The 20,373-nt window shown below is 48.1% G+C and overlaps 1 long non-coding RNA gene across 2 annotated transcripts; it reads right to left on the reverse strand.

The window, feature by feature from the left end:
* Nucleotides 1-593: 593 nt before the first annotated feature.
* Nucleotides 594-14,238, reverse strand: LOC140633186 (uncharacterized). 2 transcript variants are annotated; one of them, XR_012030810.1, is made up of 4 exons: nucleotides 14,136-14,238; nucleotides 9,129-9,225; nucleotides 8,382-8,474; nucleotides 594-1,305 (listed from the first exon to the last, which is right to left on the reverse strand). It is a non-coding gene; the product is annotated as an uncharacterized lncRNA (long non-coding RNA). The 2 variants fall into 2 exon arrangements; XR_012030809.1 differs by lacking the exon at nucleotides 14,136-14,238 and having other exon boundaries at nucleotides 1,179-1,305; nucleotides 9,129-9,246.
* Between the last annotated feature and the right edge of the window lie 6,135 nt (nucleotides 14,239-20,373).

The raw sequence follows: 20,373 nt of genomic DNA on the forward strand, positions 1-20,373 counted from the left end.
CCCTCTACCTATGTCTCTGCCTCTCTGTGTCTCTCATAAATAAATTTTTAAAAAAAAAAAAAAAAGGAGGTGGATATTATCTCCATATAAGGAAGAGAATTCTAATCAGTTCTAACTGTTTAAAGGTGAATTGAGTTGCCTGGAAATAGTGTAGAGCTGATCCCACTGCTGACACCAGCTCAGCTCTCACCTCTAACCCTTCACGTTTCAGTGTGCATTTGCAGTGCTGGAATGTTCTCCATTCTGTTTCCATTCAGGTTCTGGTTGTTGGACTGACAGTAAGTAGGAAGTGGATTTTGGAAATCAGTTATGTGCAAGGTCTCACAGCTGCTTTATCCTCTTTACTGAGTGTTGTTTATGGAGAGTTCAGGACCTACACTCCCTTTTCCACTCAGATATTACAGAAGCAACTTGGGAAGCATCCCTTCATGGACACTACCAAGGATGTTTGTTTGCTCGAAGAAGTAAGCAAATTCTAATATCCTGAAAAAAGTCACACCTACTACTGCTTGTAGTCTCTTAAGGTTTTCTTCCATCCACAGGAAATAATTTAACCTTTCTTTCAGAGAAAGACCTCTAATTCCAATTTGAATTCTTTTTTTTTTAAAGATTTTATTTATTTATTCATAAGAGACACAGAGAAAGAGAGAGAGGCAGAGACACAGGGAGAGGGTGAAGCAGGCTCCAAGCAGGGAGCCTGATGTGGGACTCGATTCCAGGACTCCAGGATCATGCCCTGGGCCGAAGGTAGGCACTAAACCGCTGAGCCACCCAGCTGTCCCCTTCAATTTGAATTCTTACATGCTGGCCATTGTGTAAGGCAATAGAATATCCACTGTGTCATGCTTCTTGTAATATTTAAGGGTTTCCCCTGATTTAGCTGTGAGCTTCCTAGTGTTCCAGCAATTCTTCAGACTAACGCCTCTGAAACTGTAGGCTCCCTTTAATAATAGGACACAAGGACCACATATGTATTCCAGTAATCTCTTGCCGAATGATTAACCGCTCCAGAACGCCAGGGCTTAAACATAACAATTTTTAAGATGCTCTTGTATGGTTGTGTGGAATGATTGGTTCAGCCAGGCTGTTGCAGTCAGGCGTCAGCTGGGGCTGCTCCCATCGGAACACTTGACTGGGCTCCCACCTCCAAGATGGCTCACTCACAGCTGTCAGCTGACACTGGCTCTCAGCTAGGAGTTCAGCTGCACATGTTGACCAGTCTTCACATGTCCTCTCCAAGCAGCTTGGGCTTCACACAGCATGGAGGCCAGGTTCCAAGCAAGGATATCCCAACAACAAGCTGCTCTAAGGACAACAGAACAGAAGCTGCAAGACTATTTGTGACCTACCCTCAGAAGCCCAGAATATCGCTTCTGCTGCATTCTATTCTTTAAGCAAGGCACTAAGTCCAGACCAGATGCAAAGGAAGGGGAATGAGACTCCATCCGTCAAGACAAAGGACAGCAAAGGATTTGTGGCCTTCTTTCAATGACCCCACTGTGCACTTCTGTGTGTAAATTCTTACCTCTGGCTTATGGCATTGCAATTCTTTTGCCTTAATGATTCACCTACCTACATCCATGGGTTCCTCAAATACTTATTTTAGTATTAGTATTCATAAGTTTGAACTCCCTTCAAAGGTATTTTCTCTAAGCAGCAAGACAGTTTCCAGAATCATCCTTCTAAGCCTCCTCCCCTACTTACACAGTTAAAATCATAAGCACAGTTCACTCTGTTTCCAACTCACAGGCCCATTCTTCCAAAACTGAAAGCCAAGTAAGAGTCCCGTAAGTATTTTCACTCAGAAGTCCCATCTCCTTGCAGATTCAGTGAAGGTGTGTGGCATAGCTAAGATTTGCCTGCTGGACCCCTCAGGCTGCAGTGGCAAATAAGAGCTCAGTGGCTCACTTGTGTTTGGGGACCGTGGGCCGGCTCCCACATTGCTCCACGTCCTCTCCACTCTGGGCTGAGCGTTGGCTGTCAGGCCGACTGCCCCGGCTGTAGAGGCCGTCCCTCTCAGTGGTCAAAGCTAGAAGTGCTCCCCGGTTCTACAGGATGGAGGGGTCTCATCTCCCAGGAGGGGATGAACAGGAGTGCAGGGTAACATACTCCACCACTCTCTGTGCGTGTCTTGTTTAGCCCATCACATCTGGGGCTGTGGTGCTAATGCTTCCACCTCCCCTCTGAGAGCTGGAGTTTTCAAAAGGGGGAGTACAGGCCTGAGCCTGAGATTGCTTCAGTAGAAATAACTGCTGTACTAATTTCCTATCGTTGCTGCAACAAACTAACACAGATTTAGTGACTTAGGACTACACGACTGTATTCTCATATTTCTTATATTTCTGGAGGTCAGAATTCACTGGCTTGAAATCAAGGTGGCAGCGGTGAGGCTGTGCCCTTGGCAGGCTCTAGGAGGGAGTCTGTTCTGGTCCTTTTTTTTTTTTTTTTTTAAGATTTTATTTATTCATGAGAGACACAGAGAGAGAGGCAGAGACATAGGCAGAGGGAGAAGCAGACTCCCCACGGGGAGCCCGATGTGGAACTCGATTCCAGGACCCCAGGATCACAACCTGAGTCAAAGGCAGATGCTCAGGCAGCCCGGGTGGCTCAGTGGTTTAGCGCCACCTTCCGCCCAGGGCATGATCCTGGAGACCTGGGATCGAGTCCCACATTGGGCTCCCTGCATGGAGCCTGCTTCTCCATCTGCCTGTGTCTCTGCCTCTCTCTCTCTCTCTGTCTCTCATGAATAAATAAATAAAATCTTAAAAAAAAAAAAAAAGGCAGATGCTCAACCACTGAGCCATGCAGGTGCCCCTGTCCTGGTCCTTTTCCAGCTTCCAAAGCTGTAGTCCCTGCACCTATAGACTCATGGCCTCCTTCTATGCTTCCAAGCCAGCCAATGGCATGGAACATTGCTTCAGCTGTCACATTCCCTCCTCCTGCATTCCCTCTTCCTCGCTCTTATAAACACACTTGTGATTACACTTAGGAACTATGCCAAAAATTCAGGATACTCTCCTCTCCAGATCCGTAATTTAATGACATGGGGAAGAAAATCTCTTTTGCCCTGTTAAGGTGACATTCACAGGTTCTAAGACCTGTATGTCTTTGGAGGCCATTATCCAGCGTAGTGCAGCTTTGGTCGACCAGAAGGTTTTAAAAGACTACATTCTAATGACATACTTTTCCCCCCTAGTATAGACTAACCTTCAATGTACCTAACATAAGCAGGAGGCAAGAACTTGACTCTTGCCCATTTTCTCCATTATGCTAAAGAAGCTAAATCTCTGTTGGCTATACCATGGCAGCAAGGATGACAATTCTGGAGGGAAGAACAGGTTCCAGCTCAGTAGTGCTTTACTTTGGCACTCTCTTGGCCTATAACATGATCTTTGCAGCCTTTCTCAATCAGATTTTCTCATCTGGACCACACAACACAGAAAATGGGTCATGTAGCAATTCTCTCAAGGTTGGATGGTACATGTCCAGTACTATCCTAGATTCATAGAAAAGAAGGCAACAGAAGGCAATAGAAAGAAGGCAATTCATTACACACAACAGATGTCTTAGGTTCATCACACACACACACACACACACACACACACACACACACTTTTTTTTCTTAAGATTTTATTTATTTATTTTAGAGAGAGTGCACAGGAACAGGGAGAGAAGGGGCAGAGGGCTAGGGGGGAGAGAATCTGAAGCAGACTCCACACTGAGTCTGAGGCACGCTGGATCTCAGAACTAATAGCAAGATCACAACCTGAGATCATGACCTGAGCCAAAACCAAAAGTTGGCCACTTAATCGACTGAACCACCCAGGTGCCCCAATCACATGTATATATTTAAGCAAAAACATAGCACAACAGACTCATCACCATAGGGCTAAAAGGTGCAGTATAATGTAGAAGTTAGTGCCTGGGATTCTGAGAGCTGGCTGGCTTATTTGAAGTCCTAGCTCTGGGGACACCTGGGTGGCTCAGTGGTTGAGCGTCTGCCTTTGGCTCAGGGCATGATCCTGGGGTCCTGGGATCAAGTCCCACATCGGGCTCCCCTCAAGGAGCCTGCTTCTCCCTCTGCCTATGTCTCTGCCTCTATCTTTCATGAATAAATAAAATCTTTTAAAAAAAAAATAAAGTCCTAGCTTTGCCACTTAAAATAATAATAGCATCTGCCAAGGATTTTGTGAGCTAACATCAAGCATTACATGAGCTAACATCAGGCTTAGAAAGTGCCTGATAGGGGATCCCTGGGTGACTCAGTGGTTTAGCGTCTGCCTTTGGCCCGGGGTGTAATCCTGGAGTCCTGGGATCGAGACCCACGTCCAGCTCCCTGCGTGGAGCCTGCTTTTCCCTCTGCCTGTGTCTCTGCCTCTCTCTCTGTGTCTTTCATGAATAAATAAACAAAAATCTTAAAAAAAAAAAAAAGTGCCTGATACATTGAAAGTGCCATATACGTTAGTTATCTACAAGACTAAACCCCACAGGGTGGAGGTCTTTGTCAGTTTACCTTGTATTCCAGATGCCTAGAACAGGGGCAGGAACACAGTGGACACAAAATATTTGTTAAATGAATGAAGATCTTATTGAAAGTCTAGATTGAGGGGAAAATATATGGTTAGAAGTAGAATCATCTGTAATTTATTATCCAATACTGGACACTTTTCTGAGTAAAGGGTCTTGATCCACGTAGCATTGATTTTTGTGCATGTTGTGAAGTGAGGATCTATTATTTTTCATCCTATGGTCTCAGAAGCATGTACTGAATAGAGCCCATTTCCCCACTGATGTGCAACTGTTTGGGGTTCACTATCCTGTTCCATTGGTCTACTCTAGTCCATAGGTCCTGACTCCTACATATTTTATTAATCTTTTTTTTATTTTATTAATCTTAATAGGAAAAATCTCCCTTCCTGATTCTTCTTACCTAGGCTATTCAAGGTACTATGAGATTCCGCATGAGTTCTATAATTCAATGTGATGTTGTCTTTCATTTTTTCCTTTGTTTCATTGGGGATGTTTTATTCTATTTTTAATTTCTCAAGCTGAATGCTTAGGCCAAGGGGCTTAGCTCCTTTATTTCAGTCTTTCCTCTTTTGTAATATAATCTCTTAAAGTTGTACATTCCTCTCTAAGTGGGATAAACTATATCAAACAAGTTTTAATGCTAAGTATTTTTAAATTTTCATTATGATTCCTTCTTGACACATGGGTTGTTTAGGAGTATGTTTTAAGCATTCCAAAGACATAGGGTTTTTCTAACTTACCTTTTTGTAGTTTTTTTCTAAACCTAATTGCATTTGGTAGAGTATGTGGTTTATATGATCCTAGTTCTTTGCAATTTGTTGAGGCTAGTATGCAGTCTGTGTGTGCCTGGAGAAGATGTATATGCTCTAGTTGAGAGGCACATACCATTCTGTGTATATCCATTGAGATGTTCAGATCTATTACCATTTCCAGTTTGGGGAATTCTCTCAATTCTCTCAATTAGCAAAGATGGCTGCCCACTGCACTGTATTTGTCACTTTCTCCTTCTAGGGTCTTTTGTTGGTTGGTTGGGTAGGTGGGTGGTTGGTTTTGCTCTTGGGAAACTTTCTGTGTCATCTTACAAGTTTAGAATGCTGTAACTTCCTGCCTCTTTCTCAGAAGGACACTTGTGATTACAGAATGATTGAACTTTTATCATTTCTTTGTGATGTGTTTCATCTCTTTTTTAATGTAAAGCTTGTTTTGTATTTTGTTTTATATTAATATAGCTACCCTACTTTTTTTCTGAAGATTTTATTTATTTATTCCTGAGAGACAAAAAGAGAGAGAGAGAGAGAGAGAGGCAGAGACAGGCAGAGGGAGAAGCAGGTTCCATGCAGGGAGCCCGATGTGGGACTCGATCCCAGGACTCCAGGATTACACCCTGAGCGGAAGGAAGATGTTCAACTGCTGAGCCACCCAGGTGTGTGTCCCCTAGCTACCCTACTTTTGTTCTGGTTTGTATTGGCTTGGTATATTTTTCCCATACTTTTATCTTTCATCTTTCTATGCCTCTCTCTATTAAGTCTGTTCTTATCATGAGCACATAGTGCATTTTTCCCCTTTTTCTTGTGTTTAAATTAGTCTTATGAGCTCTATCATTTCCCTTCCATTATTAATCTTTTTCACAATAATGGTGTGTATATGAGCTTCCTTCTATCATCTGTTGGTTTTGATTGGCTTAAATCTATTGAATTGCCTGTTTTTTCTTGTTTTATTTTGCCTTTATATCCTCACCTTTATTTGGGTTGAATGATCTTTTCCTCTTTTTCCATTTTTTCCCTACCTAATTTCTATCTCCTTAGTGGAGTCCCCAGAAACTTTATTTATTTATTTATTTATTTACCCCCAGAAACTTTAATATGGATACTAAATAAATTTAGAATTAATCAACACCTGTATCTTCCTCTCAAGCTATTCAAAGATCTAGGTATACTTTATTTCCAGTTGTCCTATCCCAACTTATATACTATCATTTTCCAGAGTTTATCACGTTCCAGAATTCTATTTTTATTTTTTACTCCATAAAGTGGACATAATTGTTGTTTTAAAGTGTCAATGCAATGCTGAGATTAATCTCATATTTACCATTTTCATCAAAGGCATCACTATGCCTTCTTGCCCTGTAGCCCTATCATCTGGGATCATTCTGCCTGAATTAGATATTTAGATCCTTTAGAAGTTCCTGTAGTGAGCCTTGGTTGATGATGAATATTCTCAGCTTTTATTTATCTTTAAATGTAGTTTTTGCCTTCACTCAGGAGAGATAATTTTGCTGGATATACAACTATAGGTTGACAGTATTTTCCCTCAGTGTCATTAGATATTAATCCATTCTCCTTGGACTTTGGTGGTGTTGTTGTTGTGAATCAGCAGTGGGTCTGGGTCTGTGTAGGTAACATGTTATTTTCACTCTCTCACTACCTTGAGATTCTCCCTTTGTGCTTAGTGTTCTGACACTTTGCTACAATATGTCTAGGTATGGATTTCTTTCTTTAAAATTTTAATTTTTAAAATATTTTTATTTATTTATTTAAGAGAGAGAGTGAGTGAGAAGGGGGAGTGGCAAAGGGAGAGGGATAGAGAGACTCTCAGGCAGACTCTGCTCTGAGCCTGGAGCCTGATGTGAGCATAATCCTAAGACCCAGAGATCATGACCCAAGCCAAAACCATGAACTGGATGCTCAACTGACTGAGCCACCTAGGTGCCCTAGGTGTGGATTTCTTCTTATCATCTCATTTAGAATTTGGTTTTCTGAAGCAGAATTGACATCTTTCACATATTCTATAAAGCTTCTCAGTAATTTCTTAATATTTGCTCTCCCTTGCTCTATTATCTCCTCCAGGAGGTCCTATTAAATATCTGTTGAATGAACTCACTTGATCCTCCCTGTCCCTTGCCTTCTTGCTCATATTTTAGGTCTCCCTTTCTCTCTTTGTTGCATCAAAGATCCTACTTTCCAAGCTCCTTTCCAGCTCATTATTTTACTTTTAGCCATGTCTAATTTGCAGTGTAGTCTGCCCATTGAGTTTTTTATTTCACTTTTCTCTCATTTTTAGCAGTTCATCTTTTTAAATTCCAAAACAGCCTAGACTATGTTGAGCTCTCCTTGTTTGCATCACATTTTATGCTTTCTTCTATTTCTATAAACTATTAAGCACATTTATTTTAGCATTAAATATGGAATCAAACTCCCTGCCTTAAAATCTGGATGAATTTGAACAAGCCACCTAACTTCTCCATGTCTCTACTTCCTCACATGTGCAATGAAGGAAATAATAATCCCCATCTCACAGACACTGTTATAGGTGTTTGCTGGTTTTGGATCCAATAATTGCCATAGCTTAATTTTATCAGGTCTGATTCTCTTCTTCTTGCTCATTATTATTATTACTATTACTATTATTGAGATATAATTGACATATAACATTAGCTTCAGGTGTACAACATAATGATTTGATATTTATATATATTGTGAAATAATCACAATAAGTCTAATTAACATCTATCACCACACATAGTTACATTTTTTTTTCTTGTGATAAGAACTTTTAAGATCTACCCTCAGAAACTTTAGGTCTGATTGTTATATCTGACATTTCTACTGACTCTTGTGTATAGTAATTGTTTTTTCATACAATAAAGCATATGTTTGTAGTTTCTATTCATCCAAATCAGAATCATAGATTTATGATTTTATCATTTTGCTCTTTGTGCCCAAAAGGTAAGCATTTGTTGCAGTGCATGCAGTTCATTACACCTATGTGATATTTTTCTATTTTTGAGAATTCCCAAAGTCTGCTTTTCTAAGACTATGGAGGAGGAAACAGGAATTTTAATGCCCACTTACTCTGTGGCTTTGAAGGTCAGTGGAAGATTCCTAGGAGCTTGTAGACTCACAGGAGCCTCACAGGAAAGTTCTTTTAGAGGAGCCCTTCCTTACCTTAAGAATCACAGAATAAAAGTCTATCAATAACTAAAACCAACCAGAGCCACTGTGAAGACAAGCAACCTAATATTTCACTTTTCTGTGGTTAATTACAGACTCCAAGAAATCAAAACCTGAGAACCTTGGCAACAAGCTTGACATTTTTAGACCGTATTCTTGACCAATTAAAAAAAAATCAGTCTCCCTCATTTCATTTTTCAAGCAGCTAGAGAGAGCTTTAAATTTGTTCATTATCTCTATTCATTTTGGCGAAATGGATAGATTTGAAGAAACCTATTAAAGTTTCCCTTAGGCTGTGTTGACATGTTTACACTTTAACATTCCAAATTTCTCCCTCTCACTTATTCTTAGGAGAAATATCCAATTATTTTCTTTCCATTTACCGTGATGATCTGTTCTGAAAACCTAAACAGAACCCGGCAGGACCCCTTTGCTGTGGAATCATGAGGGACGCCAGGGCTTTAATTTCCCGACCCTAGTGGTGCCTGGTGGTTGATTATTATTGATTAGCAGCACTTCCCATCCCAACCCTGGGAAAACATCATTCGAACACAGAAGGATTCACCCCCAATCAAAGAAGGAATGAACAAGGTAATCTCCCTGTGTGTGTAGATTTCTCACCAGGGACAACAGAACAAAAACTCAAACCTGAGAGCTTCGCAGACTCAAGCCAAAAGCAGAAATAGGATCGTTCTTTCTTCTTCTTCTTCTTCTTTTTTTTTTTAATGACTGCTGTATTGTATTTCTATGATAGATAACATTTTTAATATTGGGAAACGGTAATCTTTCCATTCCTCCAGCCCGCCCCAGCAGACACCATGCCGACAAAACTTAAATCCTGACCTTGTGCCATTAGCACTCCCACTTCCTTGGGTTCCTTACCCTGCTGTGAAGGGTCTGCAGGCGGAAGGACCACGCTGCAGGCCAACCCTGCTAAGCTGTACCCCAGCTCTCCTCCTATGCAACCTTGTCTCCCAACATTTCAATAATGTGCCCTCCAGCCGCAGCTCCTGATTGCTTTCTCCAGCCTGCCCCTTTCCTAATTAGTTTCATCTCATGTGGTCTTAACGGACTGATTGCTTGCCCGTGGCCATAATAAGAATGGTCAAGGTGAACAAAAAGAGATGTCACATAAAAATCTAGATTTTTTTTTCTTTTTTGGAAAACTGGATGTGGCCCTACTAGTCCCACATCCCAGCAGACTAGAGATGGGGCTTGTGCTCTCAGGCCCCCCGCCCTGGGCCCCCCTGCCTGCTGCCCCCTCCTGCAGGGGCCCATAGCCCGTCCTGTAGTCTCTGCTTGAAGACCCGAGTTACCACCCTGACTCCGGAGTGAATTTGATGTCCCGAATAAAGAAGGTACAACCCTTTGGCCTCTCTCTCCAGGCCCAATAGCAGAGTCTAATCAGGGATAAGCAAGAACAGAAAGGGGTGCCTGGGTGGCTCAGTCAGTTAAGGATCTGTCTTTAGTTCAGGTCATGATCTCGGGATCCTGGGATCAAGCCTTGGATCTGGCTCCCTGCTCAGTGGGGGGTCTACTTCTCCCTCTGCCCCCCCATACCCTGCTCGTTCTCTCTCTCTCTTTCTCCAAGAAAGAAATAAAATCTTTTTTTTTTAAAGGAAAGAAAGAATAGAAAAGACTATTGAAGAGGCAGCTCTTTTGATTTACACTTCCCTGAGCCAGCCGCCTGTCGCCACCACTCCCGGTGTGATGCTTACCAACCATTCTACATGTTTTCTATACATCAACACATTGATTCTCACAGTTGCCCAGTGAAACAGATTGTGGCACAGTCTTGCTTATTTCCCAGCATCCATCTGGCAAGACGACTTCCCAGCCAAGGGGCGGCCAGATGACGAAGTTCTCACCCACTGTCCAGAAGATGTGATTCATGCAACTTCCAGCAACTGTCTTTAAATGGAGGGGCAGGCCCTTCCACGACCTTTCCTCTTCCCACCATCAGGAGTCTGGAGCTCTGGAAGCCCTCTTTTTTTTTTTTTTTTTTTTTTTAAGATTTATTTATTTATGATAGACACACACAGAGAGAGAGAGAGAGAGAGAGAGAGGCAGGGAAAAGCAGGCTCCACGCAGGGAGCCCGACGTGGAACTCGATCCCGGGACTCCAGGATTGTGCCCTGGGCCAAAGGCAGGTGCTAAACCACTGAGCCACCCAGGGATCCCCTCTGGAAGCCCTCTTACACCAGGAGGTAACCCGGGAAAGTGAGCTTCCTGTGGTGGAGGCTGCCCCCGTCACCCTGAGGACTGCCACACCGACTGTGGGCCTGAGGTCTGGGCAGCTTGGACACAGGAGGAATAGACTTCTCTCTGGTTTAAGCCATCTTACTTGGGATTTTCTATTGCATGCAGCTGACTCCTAGATGACAGAGCAGAATTTTGTCCCTCTCTTGCAGATGAGGAGACAGAGGCATTCAGGCATTTGTCTAAGACTATGCAGCTAGGAGTGCGAAATGTTCCAGCAGGTCAGATCCCCCCAGTGTGCTTGAATACCTAACAGTGGCACTTGACTCCATCAAATTGACCCCAGTGGTTCTGGTTTTTGTCTTAGTAACACAGAATCTTAGAAGTTATAAAACTCAGGGTGCCTGGGTGGCTTAGTCGGTTGAGCAACCAATTCTTGATTGCGGCTCAGGTCATGAACTCAGGGTCCTGGGATAGAGCCCTGCTTCAGGCTCTGCACTCCTCGTGGAGTCGGCTTGGGATTCTCTCTCCCTCTCCCTCTGCCCTGCCCCCTGCTCATGCTCTAAATAAATAGATCGATAGATAAAATCTTTCTAAAAAACTCAGAGATTTCTCCCTTTGTAATTTACACAACAGTAAATGCAAACATCAGGTTAGTGTTATGTGGCTGAATAAAATCTACCAGCCACCTGAGGTTTTTCTAAAATGAGAGAATTTACTGGGCTCACCCAGTAAAGGAAATATAGAGGGCATACAGAGCACAACTTTTGACAGTTTAAACACTTCCAAACATACATCATTTAAACATGATTTGAGTTACTTGCAACTTTAGTTACTCCTACTTTAGTCAGCTGCAGTTTTTCCAACTAAACCGTGCGGCCAAGCTCAGTCCCTACTTGAAATCCCAACAATCACGCCGTGCACACAATTTCTTAAAAACAAGGCAGAGAGCCCGAATATGCCAGATCCGTAAAATCAGACGTGAGCCCAGGGCTGTCATTCCGTCACCACATTCTAGGACAATCTCCCTTGTTTTCCTCAATGCATCTTCATGGGTGACCCTCTGGCTCTGCGGACATCCCCGGGATTCTTCTTTGACTCAGCCTCTCTTTCCTCGTTGATGCTTCTCAGCTTCTGGAAGCTACCACTGATATTGCTGCGACTCCTCCTGACTTCAGGCCCACACTGGCCACCATGACATCAGCCCCAGTGTCTGTTCTTCTCAGCCTCCTTCTCTCCTTCCTCTCCCCGTCCCTGGAATAATGGGCACCTCCCCTCAGGTGCCATTTCCCAGCCCCTTTCCGGCTGGGAGGGATATAGGGAAAGGTCTTGGGGGCAGTAAGCTGATCTGGTCCCTTACTCCAGGCAATGCCTGGTCTTTTCCTATTCTGCGGCAGGAAGATGGCCTGACAGAGAGCCATTCCTAGTTGGAGGCCTCAGTGGCCGTCACTGAGAGGCAGGGGCAGCCTGGGCTCCCCATCGGCCTCCTGCTGCCTGCATCCGCGGGGAAGCTTGCTTGTCAGCTGGGCTGCAGGCCACACAGGTCTTTAACTGAGGGCCTCTGCTCTTCTTCCCAGAACAAGCTGGCTGTCCCCACCGTAGGGCTTCCCAGAAGCGGGGAAGCGGGAAAGGCAGGACAGTTCTGGCGGCGACCAGAAGGGGGCAGCTAGACCTCAGGGGTGTTACCCCCAGGTGGTTACCCCCACAATAGTGGTTCCTTGAGACAGCCAGGAAAGCGCCAAAGCTTTTGCTGGGAGGTCTGTCCTCCTTCGATGCGATTGAACTTGAGAAAGTAACTGATTTAATGCTTCAAAACGTTGGTCTACCGTTTAGGAAAAAAAGCATCTTGTTTTTTAAAATATTGTCAATTTTTCTCAGTGCCACCATCTTGCCAGAAGCACCTGGTATTGCTATGGCAACAGAATGAGGAAAATGCACTTGGTGCCTAATGTCGATGGGATTCAGAGACTTTCCCGAGTATCATTCACGGGTGAGCAGGGTAATTTAATTTTGCAGAAAGCAGAGGTGGAATGACAGGGTAGGAGAACGGAGACTCGGGGCCACATGGGAACGGTCCCCACACGTCCGATTAGGCACCGATGGAGTCCTTCTTCCTATTAATTTCTATGGTCCGTCCTCCTTGTTGTCGTCCTGCCACAGTTCACACTTGTGAGCCTCCGCCTGCTTTCACCCGCCCCCGCCGCATTTCCAAAATGCTTTCAAAGATGCCAACTGCACCAGTTTCTTGTTTAAAATCCATGAACACTCTCCTTTTGCCTACATAGAACATGACCAGTTCTGTTGCTTGGTATGCAAGCCCTTTCTTAATACGACTCCACCCTACCTTTATGACGTCGCCTCTGCTCCCTCCCTAAGGCACCAGCCCAGCCAAATAAAGTTTTTCCTTGCCTTGCTTCTCTTTGCTTCCCGCCCCTGGTTAGGCGAGTGAGGGCCATCCTGCTCCACGCTCCCGCCCACCCCAACCTCGGCCCCACGCGGTGGTTTGGGTCTATTTGTTGTTTTGCGTTTCCTGCCAGACTTTGAGTTCTCTGAGGACATCACTGAGTTCCCCCCCAGGACCTCACACCATTGCCAAATTGTCTCCCAGGAGGGACACAGTAGAACTGCTGGCATTGCAGGTTTAGTGCCCTTGGGGCAGGTCAGCAGTGGGGCAGTCACACCCTTAAAGTCCCAAGGGTGATGTCAGGTGGCTGTGGTGTGGCCAGGGCCTCCTCTAGGGGCAAAGAGCCAGAGTAATTAGAGGCTGGTCCAGATGGACTCTGAGCACAGCGCCCAGGAGCCAGTCTCCCCTTCAGGCCACAGGCTGCTCCCCATTCCGGCCCCCCCAGGGTGGCACCTGGCGGCCACCCAGGTAGCACCAGACACGTCATCCATTTCTTTGCTCCTTTCTTCCTGCCCACCCATCCGGACTCGGCTCACATGCCGGCTCCCCCGTGGATTTTCTCACCAGCCTTCTCCAAGGAGCAGTTTCTGTGTCTTGGGGTTCCCACAGCATTTGTGAGGGATCTCAAGGTCACCCTGGGAAGAGGTGACCTTCTCTTCTAGACGACCCCTCCCTTGTCAGGGAACACGGTCTCTGGGAGTCCTGCCTGTAGCTCACGCGTGCGATTTTGCAGAGTGGACACCCCCGCGGGACTCCCTGGGGCGCTTGGAGCTTGCTGGGATGTAGCATGTCTACACAGGGGCACCCCCCCCCCCCAGTATTCAAGGAAAGAGCTGAGGGTGCCTCAGAACTGGCCGCGGGCCTCCGAAGCTGCGGGGAACGGAGGCAGCGGGGGGAGGGGGGCTCGGACGCGCGCAGGCCCCCCCTGCCCTGGGGCTCCTGGGGCACCCCGCCGCCTTGCTCCCCGCCCCGCCCGGGCCCCGGCCCGGAGGCCCCCCGGCCGCCACTGCTCAGTGCCCTGCTGCCGAGGGGGTCTCCTCGGGCCAACTCACAGAAGAGCGGCTCACACCCCCGCGGGGCTCCGAGCGGGGCCGCAGACGCAGGGACGCCTCGGGTCTTCCCCAGGCCGCCGAGCCGGGCCGGGGTCGCAGTGCCACCTGCTGGCCCCGGCGGGTCGCGCGGCCCCGGCGCCCTCGGCCTCCGCGGGAGCTCGCGCCCCACAGGTGACTCACCTGGCTGCTCCCAGGCCTGCGACCGGGAACCATCAAACCCCAACCACCCCATCCAACCCCATCAAAACAGGGGCGCACGTGTCAAAACAATCAGGAAGGGGCCAAAGTTTGAAAAGGCTACGTTGTGCGGCCCAACAAGAGGAGCCAGAGGAAGGAGGCCAGGTGCGCAGGGGCCGGCAGGCACCTCCTCTTCCCTCCGCCATCGGAGGCCACGTGTGTGCGGTCAACCGCCCGTGTAGGGGTTTCCCTCCAAGGGGACAGCGTAGTATGGCCCGGGCCCTGTCCTGGGGGCCCTGCGGAGGCGAGGGGGGTAGGTCCCGGCCAGCGGGGCCCGGGCGGCTCGGAGCGAGCGCCTGCCTTGGGCCCGGGGCCTGATGACAGCCCAGCAGCATGGAAGCAACGTTCCCAATATGCTCGGAGGCATGAAGCAGCAGGCATATGCACGTCCGGCCCCTGTGATTGGTTATCCGAAGCCAACAGGATATTCTCAGTAAGACTTTCGAAGTATATGTAAATATCTGTTTTTCATAATTGCTCTTTATATTGTGTGTTATCAGACAAGATAGTCATTTAAGAAACATGGAAAATGCAGAAATGACTGCAGTGCAGCAGTAATTATGGTGCACTTTTTTGCTGTTTACGTTGGATATTTCTCTGCATTCCTGAAACAATTTTTAGGTTTTTTTTTTTTTTTTTTTTGTATTAGAAAATGCAGGCAGCGTTTTCACAAAAGTAAATTTACAGTGATTTGAAATAGAATAAATGAAGGCAACGCGTGGCCATCCAATAAAAAAATATTTGAAGACTGAAAAAAAAAAAAGGTTCTGGCATTGAGTCCCGCATGGGGCTCCCCGCGGGGAATCTGCCTCTCTCCGCCCCCCCGTGTCTCTGTCTCCCTCTGTGTCTCTCATGAATATATGAAATCTTTTTATTCTAAAGATTAAAAAAAATTATTCACGACAGACAGAGACAGACACACAGGCAGAGGGAGAAGCAGGCTCCATGCAGGGAGCCCGACGTGGGACTCGATCCCGGGTCCCCAGCTCACACCCCGGGCTGAAGGCGGCGCTAAACCGCTGGGCCACCGGAATAAATGAAATCTTAAAGAAACAAAAAACATGCCAGCCAAGGTGGGTGCTGGGCCGAAGCCCTGGGCCGGGCCGCTCCGTGCTGTGGGTGCTGGCCTGTGCACTGTCCTGACGTCTCCCCAGCAGGTGCTAGCGGCACCCCCACGGCCACCCCCCGTTGTGAGAACCCAGAGTGTCTCCCGACGTCTCCCCACGTGTCCTGGGGGCAACCCCGCCTCTTGCCGAGGACCCTTGACGCAGATGTGCTGGTGGCCACGAGACCGAGCCCCGTGCCCCGGCGCAGCCCTGCTCCGAGAGAACGGGGGCCCCGCACATCCCAGCGACGACCCGTCCGGCTCGGGGTGGCCCCGGTTTTCACCCGGTGCCGAGGGCTGAGGGCCTGGACGAGGGACGGACCGGCAGCAGCCCTTCAGAACGATGCCAGGGCAGCATCTGTCCCCGTTTGCCGAAGCCCGTGACTCCCGGGTGCAGAGCAGTCCCCTTCCCCCCCTCCCCCCCCCCCGCTGGGGCTCAGGGCACGCTACCTGCCACGGCTGGAGGGCCTGGGACCCGGGCAGGCAGGCAGGGTCTGCGCGGGAGGCGTCGCCCGGGGGGGGGGGGGGGCGGTGGGGGAGCAGCAGAGCCCGGCAGCCCTCGGAAAGAGCTTGCATTCCTTTTTTTAAAAAATAAATTTATTTTTTATTGGTGTTCAATTTGCCAACATACAGAATAACACGCAGTGCTCATCCCGTCAAGTGCCCCCCTCAGTGCCCGTCACCCATTCACCCCCACCCCCCACCCTCCTCCCCTTCCACCACCCCTAGTTCGTGTCCCAGAGTTAGGAGTCTTTATGTTCTGTCTCCTTTTCTGACATTTCCCACACATTTCTTCCCCCTTCCCTTATATTCCCTTTCACTGTTATTTATATTCCCCAAATGAATGAGAACATATAATGTTTGTCCTTCTCCGACTGACTTACTTCACTCAGCATAACACCCTCCAGTTCCACCCACGTGGAAGCAAACGGTGGGTATGTGTCGTTTCTAATGGCTGAGGAACATTCCATTGCATACATAGACCACAGCTTCTTACCCATTCATGGATAAAGGGCTTGCATCCCTCTAAGGTACCTGCAATCACCTGTTGACTCCAGCAGGCCGAAGTGTGACAGCCATAGGTCTCGGGGCCTCTGGGGCCCTCCCTCGCGGCCTCATCTCACCGGCGCCCTCCCAGCACCGTCGCGCCTCAACATCCGAGCTGCGGGGGACCCCAGCTTTCGGCCCGTGAGTCCCGCCTCCGATGCCGGGGAGCCCACCCCTGGACGCTGGGCTCCTCGCTGACCCGCCGCCCGCCTCTTCCCCACGGCGCTCGAATCTTCTCGTTCCTTCATTTACCATCCCTCTCCAAAACAGGAGTCATGAGACGTCGTGAGGGGTTCAGAGAGACCCCGGGAGGAGGACAGATGGCCCCGACCTCACACTTTCATCCAGGGCCAGGGCCAGGGCAGGGCCGCAGGCTGCTGGTGGGTTGAGCATCTGCCTTGGCTCAGGTCGTCATCCCGGGGTCCCGCATCGAGCCCCGCATCGGGCTCCCCGCGGGGAGCCTGCTTCTCCCTCTGCCTGCGTCTCTGCCTCCCTCTCTGTGTCTCTCATGAATAAATAAATAAAATCCTTAGAAAAAAATAAAATGAAGCTGTGGCCAAGACGGACGAAGGAAGTTGATGGACTCCGTGAGAAGCGGTTCCTTAGCCTCAGACCCTTAGAGGAAGTTCCAGACATGACCACCAGGTGGCAGCAGGGGACCGGTTGTTTTCCTAAAACCCTATAGGATCTTGGGGATTATGAAGTGTTGCCTGTGGGTGACAGGAGGGGTGGGAACAGCATGGGCCTCCCATTCCCTCTCCACCAGCCTGTGCCTCCACAGAACAGCAAGGTCCTGCGTGGGTTTTAGCAGGTCCTGCTCAGGGCGCCTGTGTGTGTGTGTGTGTGTGCGCGCGCGTGCATATCCATTAATTCCTATACTTCCTAAACTCACACCACCATCCACTTCTGACACCCCTAAATGCTGTGGATGAGAGGGTGCCCTGACCCAGGCTTCCTGGAGAGGAACCCAGGCGGAGGAGCAACTGGGAGCAGGCAGGAGGGCCGCTGGAAGGAGGGGGGGGGAAGGGGGGGGGCGGCTTGAGCTGACCCCGAGGGCAGGAAGGCAGGAAGGCCCTGCTTCCTTCTGGAGCGCCTCTTTTAAGGAATTTTAAAGAAGTGGCAGGGCAGAGGAGGGCATGGCCTCTGGAGTCACTCAGTGAAAGAACAGTCTTTCTCCACTACGTGCAAGGTGTGTCAGAGCTGGCAAAGCCCTTCCACCGCACAATTCTGTTCCTCCGTGGAAATGAAGGAGTCTGCTGGCATCACCGTTCAGTGATCTACTGGTTCCCAAAACGTCTCCTTCCCGGACTCCATTTCTGGCTTAGTGAACTCTTTCTTGGGAGTAAAATAGATGCTCTTGGTTTGGTTTTCTCCAGCTCTTGGGGTAAACAAAATAAAACAACAACAACAAAAACCCCAACCCACTTCTCAAGGTCCAGGAGGTAGACAGGGCCTTCTGCTTCAGAAGGAACAGGGGCCCTGCCCGGGAGGCCCTTTCTGTGTCAGAGGACACCAGGCATGTGGGGGAAGAGGTGCTGCGGCCTGAGACTCTGGCTCTGGTGCGTGTAGTCCAATAAGCACAAAATCCAATGAGGATAGACACCCAAGAAAGGAGACTCAACAGGTCAAAGACAGCTTTGCCATCCTTACAGATCTAAGGACTCTTATGTCTCGAATCCTAGATCTGATCTGCCCCAGAGGCAACGCTTAAACCACTTTCAGTGTTGGCTCCAACAGAGTAGGATTAAGCAAGCCTGCCTCGGAGAGAGCATTCCAGGCACCCCCCCTCCCCCCGGAGGGAACCACAGCACTGTTGCTCGCCAATGTTTTTGCTCATCTGTGTTCCTTCTGCCCTGTTGGAGGTCTGCTCACTGGTCAGGGTGCAAGGTTGGTCCCCACTGCCCTTTATCAATGGAAAAGGGACTTAATCTCATTTGTTTAATGTGGAATATTTGTGGGTAAATCTTCTAAAGCCAAACTTGGGACTGAAAAGTGTGTACTGGGTGTCATGATATAGGGGCATTGGTGCCACCGAAGGAAGGCATTTCAGGGCGCAGTGGGAGTGGAGGCCGGTGGGGCTTGGAGGGGTTAGGGGTGACGACCACGACAAGGCGCTGCAGAGGGTCTGCTTTGAAAGAAAGAGGGTGGCTGGGGTCTGAGAGCTGGGTTAAGGCCCTGGGAAGGACCTCTCAGGGAGGGATTTGGGGCTCTTGGAGGGGAGGAGCCCCCTGGGTGTGGGCCTGGCCCTGCCTACATTTCTAACCTGAGTCTGGGATCCTGCACACCACCCTCTGACCTTCTCACCGGACCAGGGTGAAGTCGAAGTGAAGGCAGGCTTCTCCTGCCTGGTCCTCCTCTGCTCACCACAGGCTTCTGAACTCTCTGCCCTGTCCTGGGATCCCATATCAGCAGAATTGTTTTCAGATCTATGTGGGCCACCTTCCCACCAGTCCCTCCCCCAAAAACGTGATTCTGCACTTTTTGGCTTTTTTTCTTTTTTTGGCTTTATACATCCTTAATATCTCAAATAGAGACCTAGATGCACCATTTGAAACATCACTAAATTGGTATTCGCCAGCAGGTGGGACCTCCGTAATGAGGACACTTGAAATGTCTCATTTAAACCAACTATTAGGAGCCACTGTGGGGACTCCCTTCGTCTCCAGAGGCTAAAGGAAGAGCTGCAATGGTACTTTCTTGACGTCAGATCCTTAAATTATTCCAACTCCAAGGGCACTTGAGAACTATAATTCTTAGCTACCTGCAAACAAAACAAGCCCTAAATGTAGCCCGTGTTGGGAGACCTGGCGGCCCTGGAAGGGTCAAAATACAAGCAAAGCTTTAGATGCACCAAGCAACATTTGGAGGGAAAGACGGTGTCCATCGATTCCAGTGTCATATATATACAGTTGGAGAGCTTGAAAAATAAAATGCTTTTCAAGTTTGAATCTGCTATCTTGGAGGTAAAAGTCACCTTCTATTTTTAAGAAACAGCATCTTCTCATCACTTTTGGGGCCTCTACTTTCCTAGTTTGAGACCTGGTTTCTCAGCTGGGGCATCCTGTTAGAATCACCTAGAAAGGCTGGGTAATCCCCTGCACAGACAGAGCCTGGGTCCCCCTACTTCAGAATCGCTGTGGGTGGGACCCAGGTCTCAGCTTTTTAAAAAACTTCCCATGGGATCTCAAGGTGCAGCCAAGTTTGAAAACCTGGGACATGAGGCGAATTTATCCTGAATGCAAGATTGGGCTTTCTTGGGTTCTTCTGCTGCCAGGGTGTATCCCACTGGCAATCAGCCTGTTTCCTCCCCTTTCACATTAGGTCTGCGAGGAGACGATGTCTGTGGCAGGACAGAGCTCTGGTTCTAAACGATTCTTGCTAATCCCAGGGCTTCAACATTTAAAAGAAAAAAAAATCCCTTCCCACCTACCTTCTCTCAAGATTTCCTGTCCCTTTCCTCCTTCCAAATGCTTAACAATTGGGTTTCTCTTGTCATTTATCATTTGCTCTTCCAGGCATGAGTGGAGAGAGAGCATAAATGCTGATGTGGCTGCAGGTGTCACGAGCAAGTTCCAGAAATGCCAGGGGATTCAAGGGGACCTGAGCTTTGCGTGTGTCTCCCTACATTCCCATCTCGTGGAGAAGGCCTCAGGAGGCTGGATCTTCACTGCTGCATCCTCAGGCCCCTGGGGTTCGCCCGACATTTTCAACAATGAAGTGTGTGTTCCTTATTCCACACCAGCGGTTCTCAGCCACGGCAGTCCCGCCCTTTAGAGGCAAGTGTGCGTATTTGTGGAGACCTTTGATGCTGTCACAATGATGAGGCAAAACTGGCATGGTGTGGGTGCG

Source organism: Canis lupus, chromosome 5 (assembly GCF_048164855.1).
Source record: "Canis lupus baileyi chromosome 5, mCanLup2.hap1, whole genome shotgun sequence".
Taxonomy (NCBI): domain Eukaryota; kingdom Metazoa; phylum Chordata; class Mammalia; order Carnivora; family Canidae; genus Canis; species Canis lupus.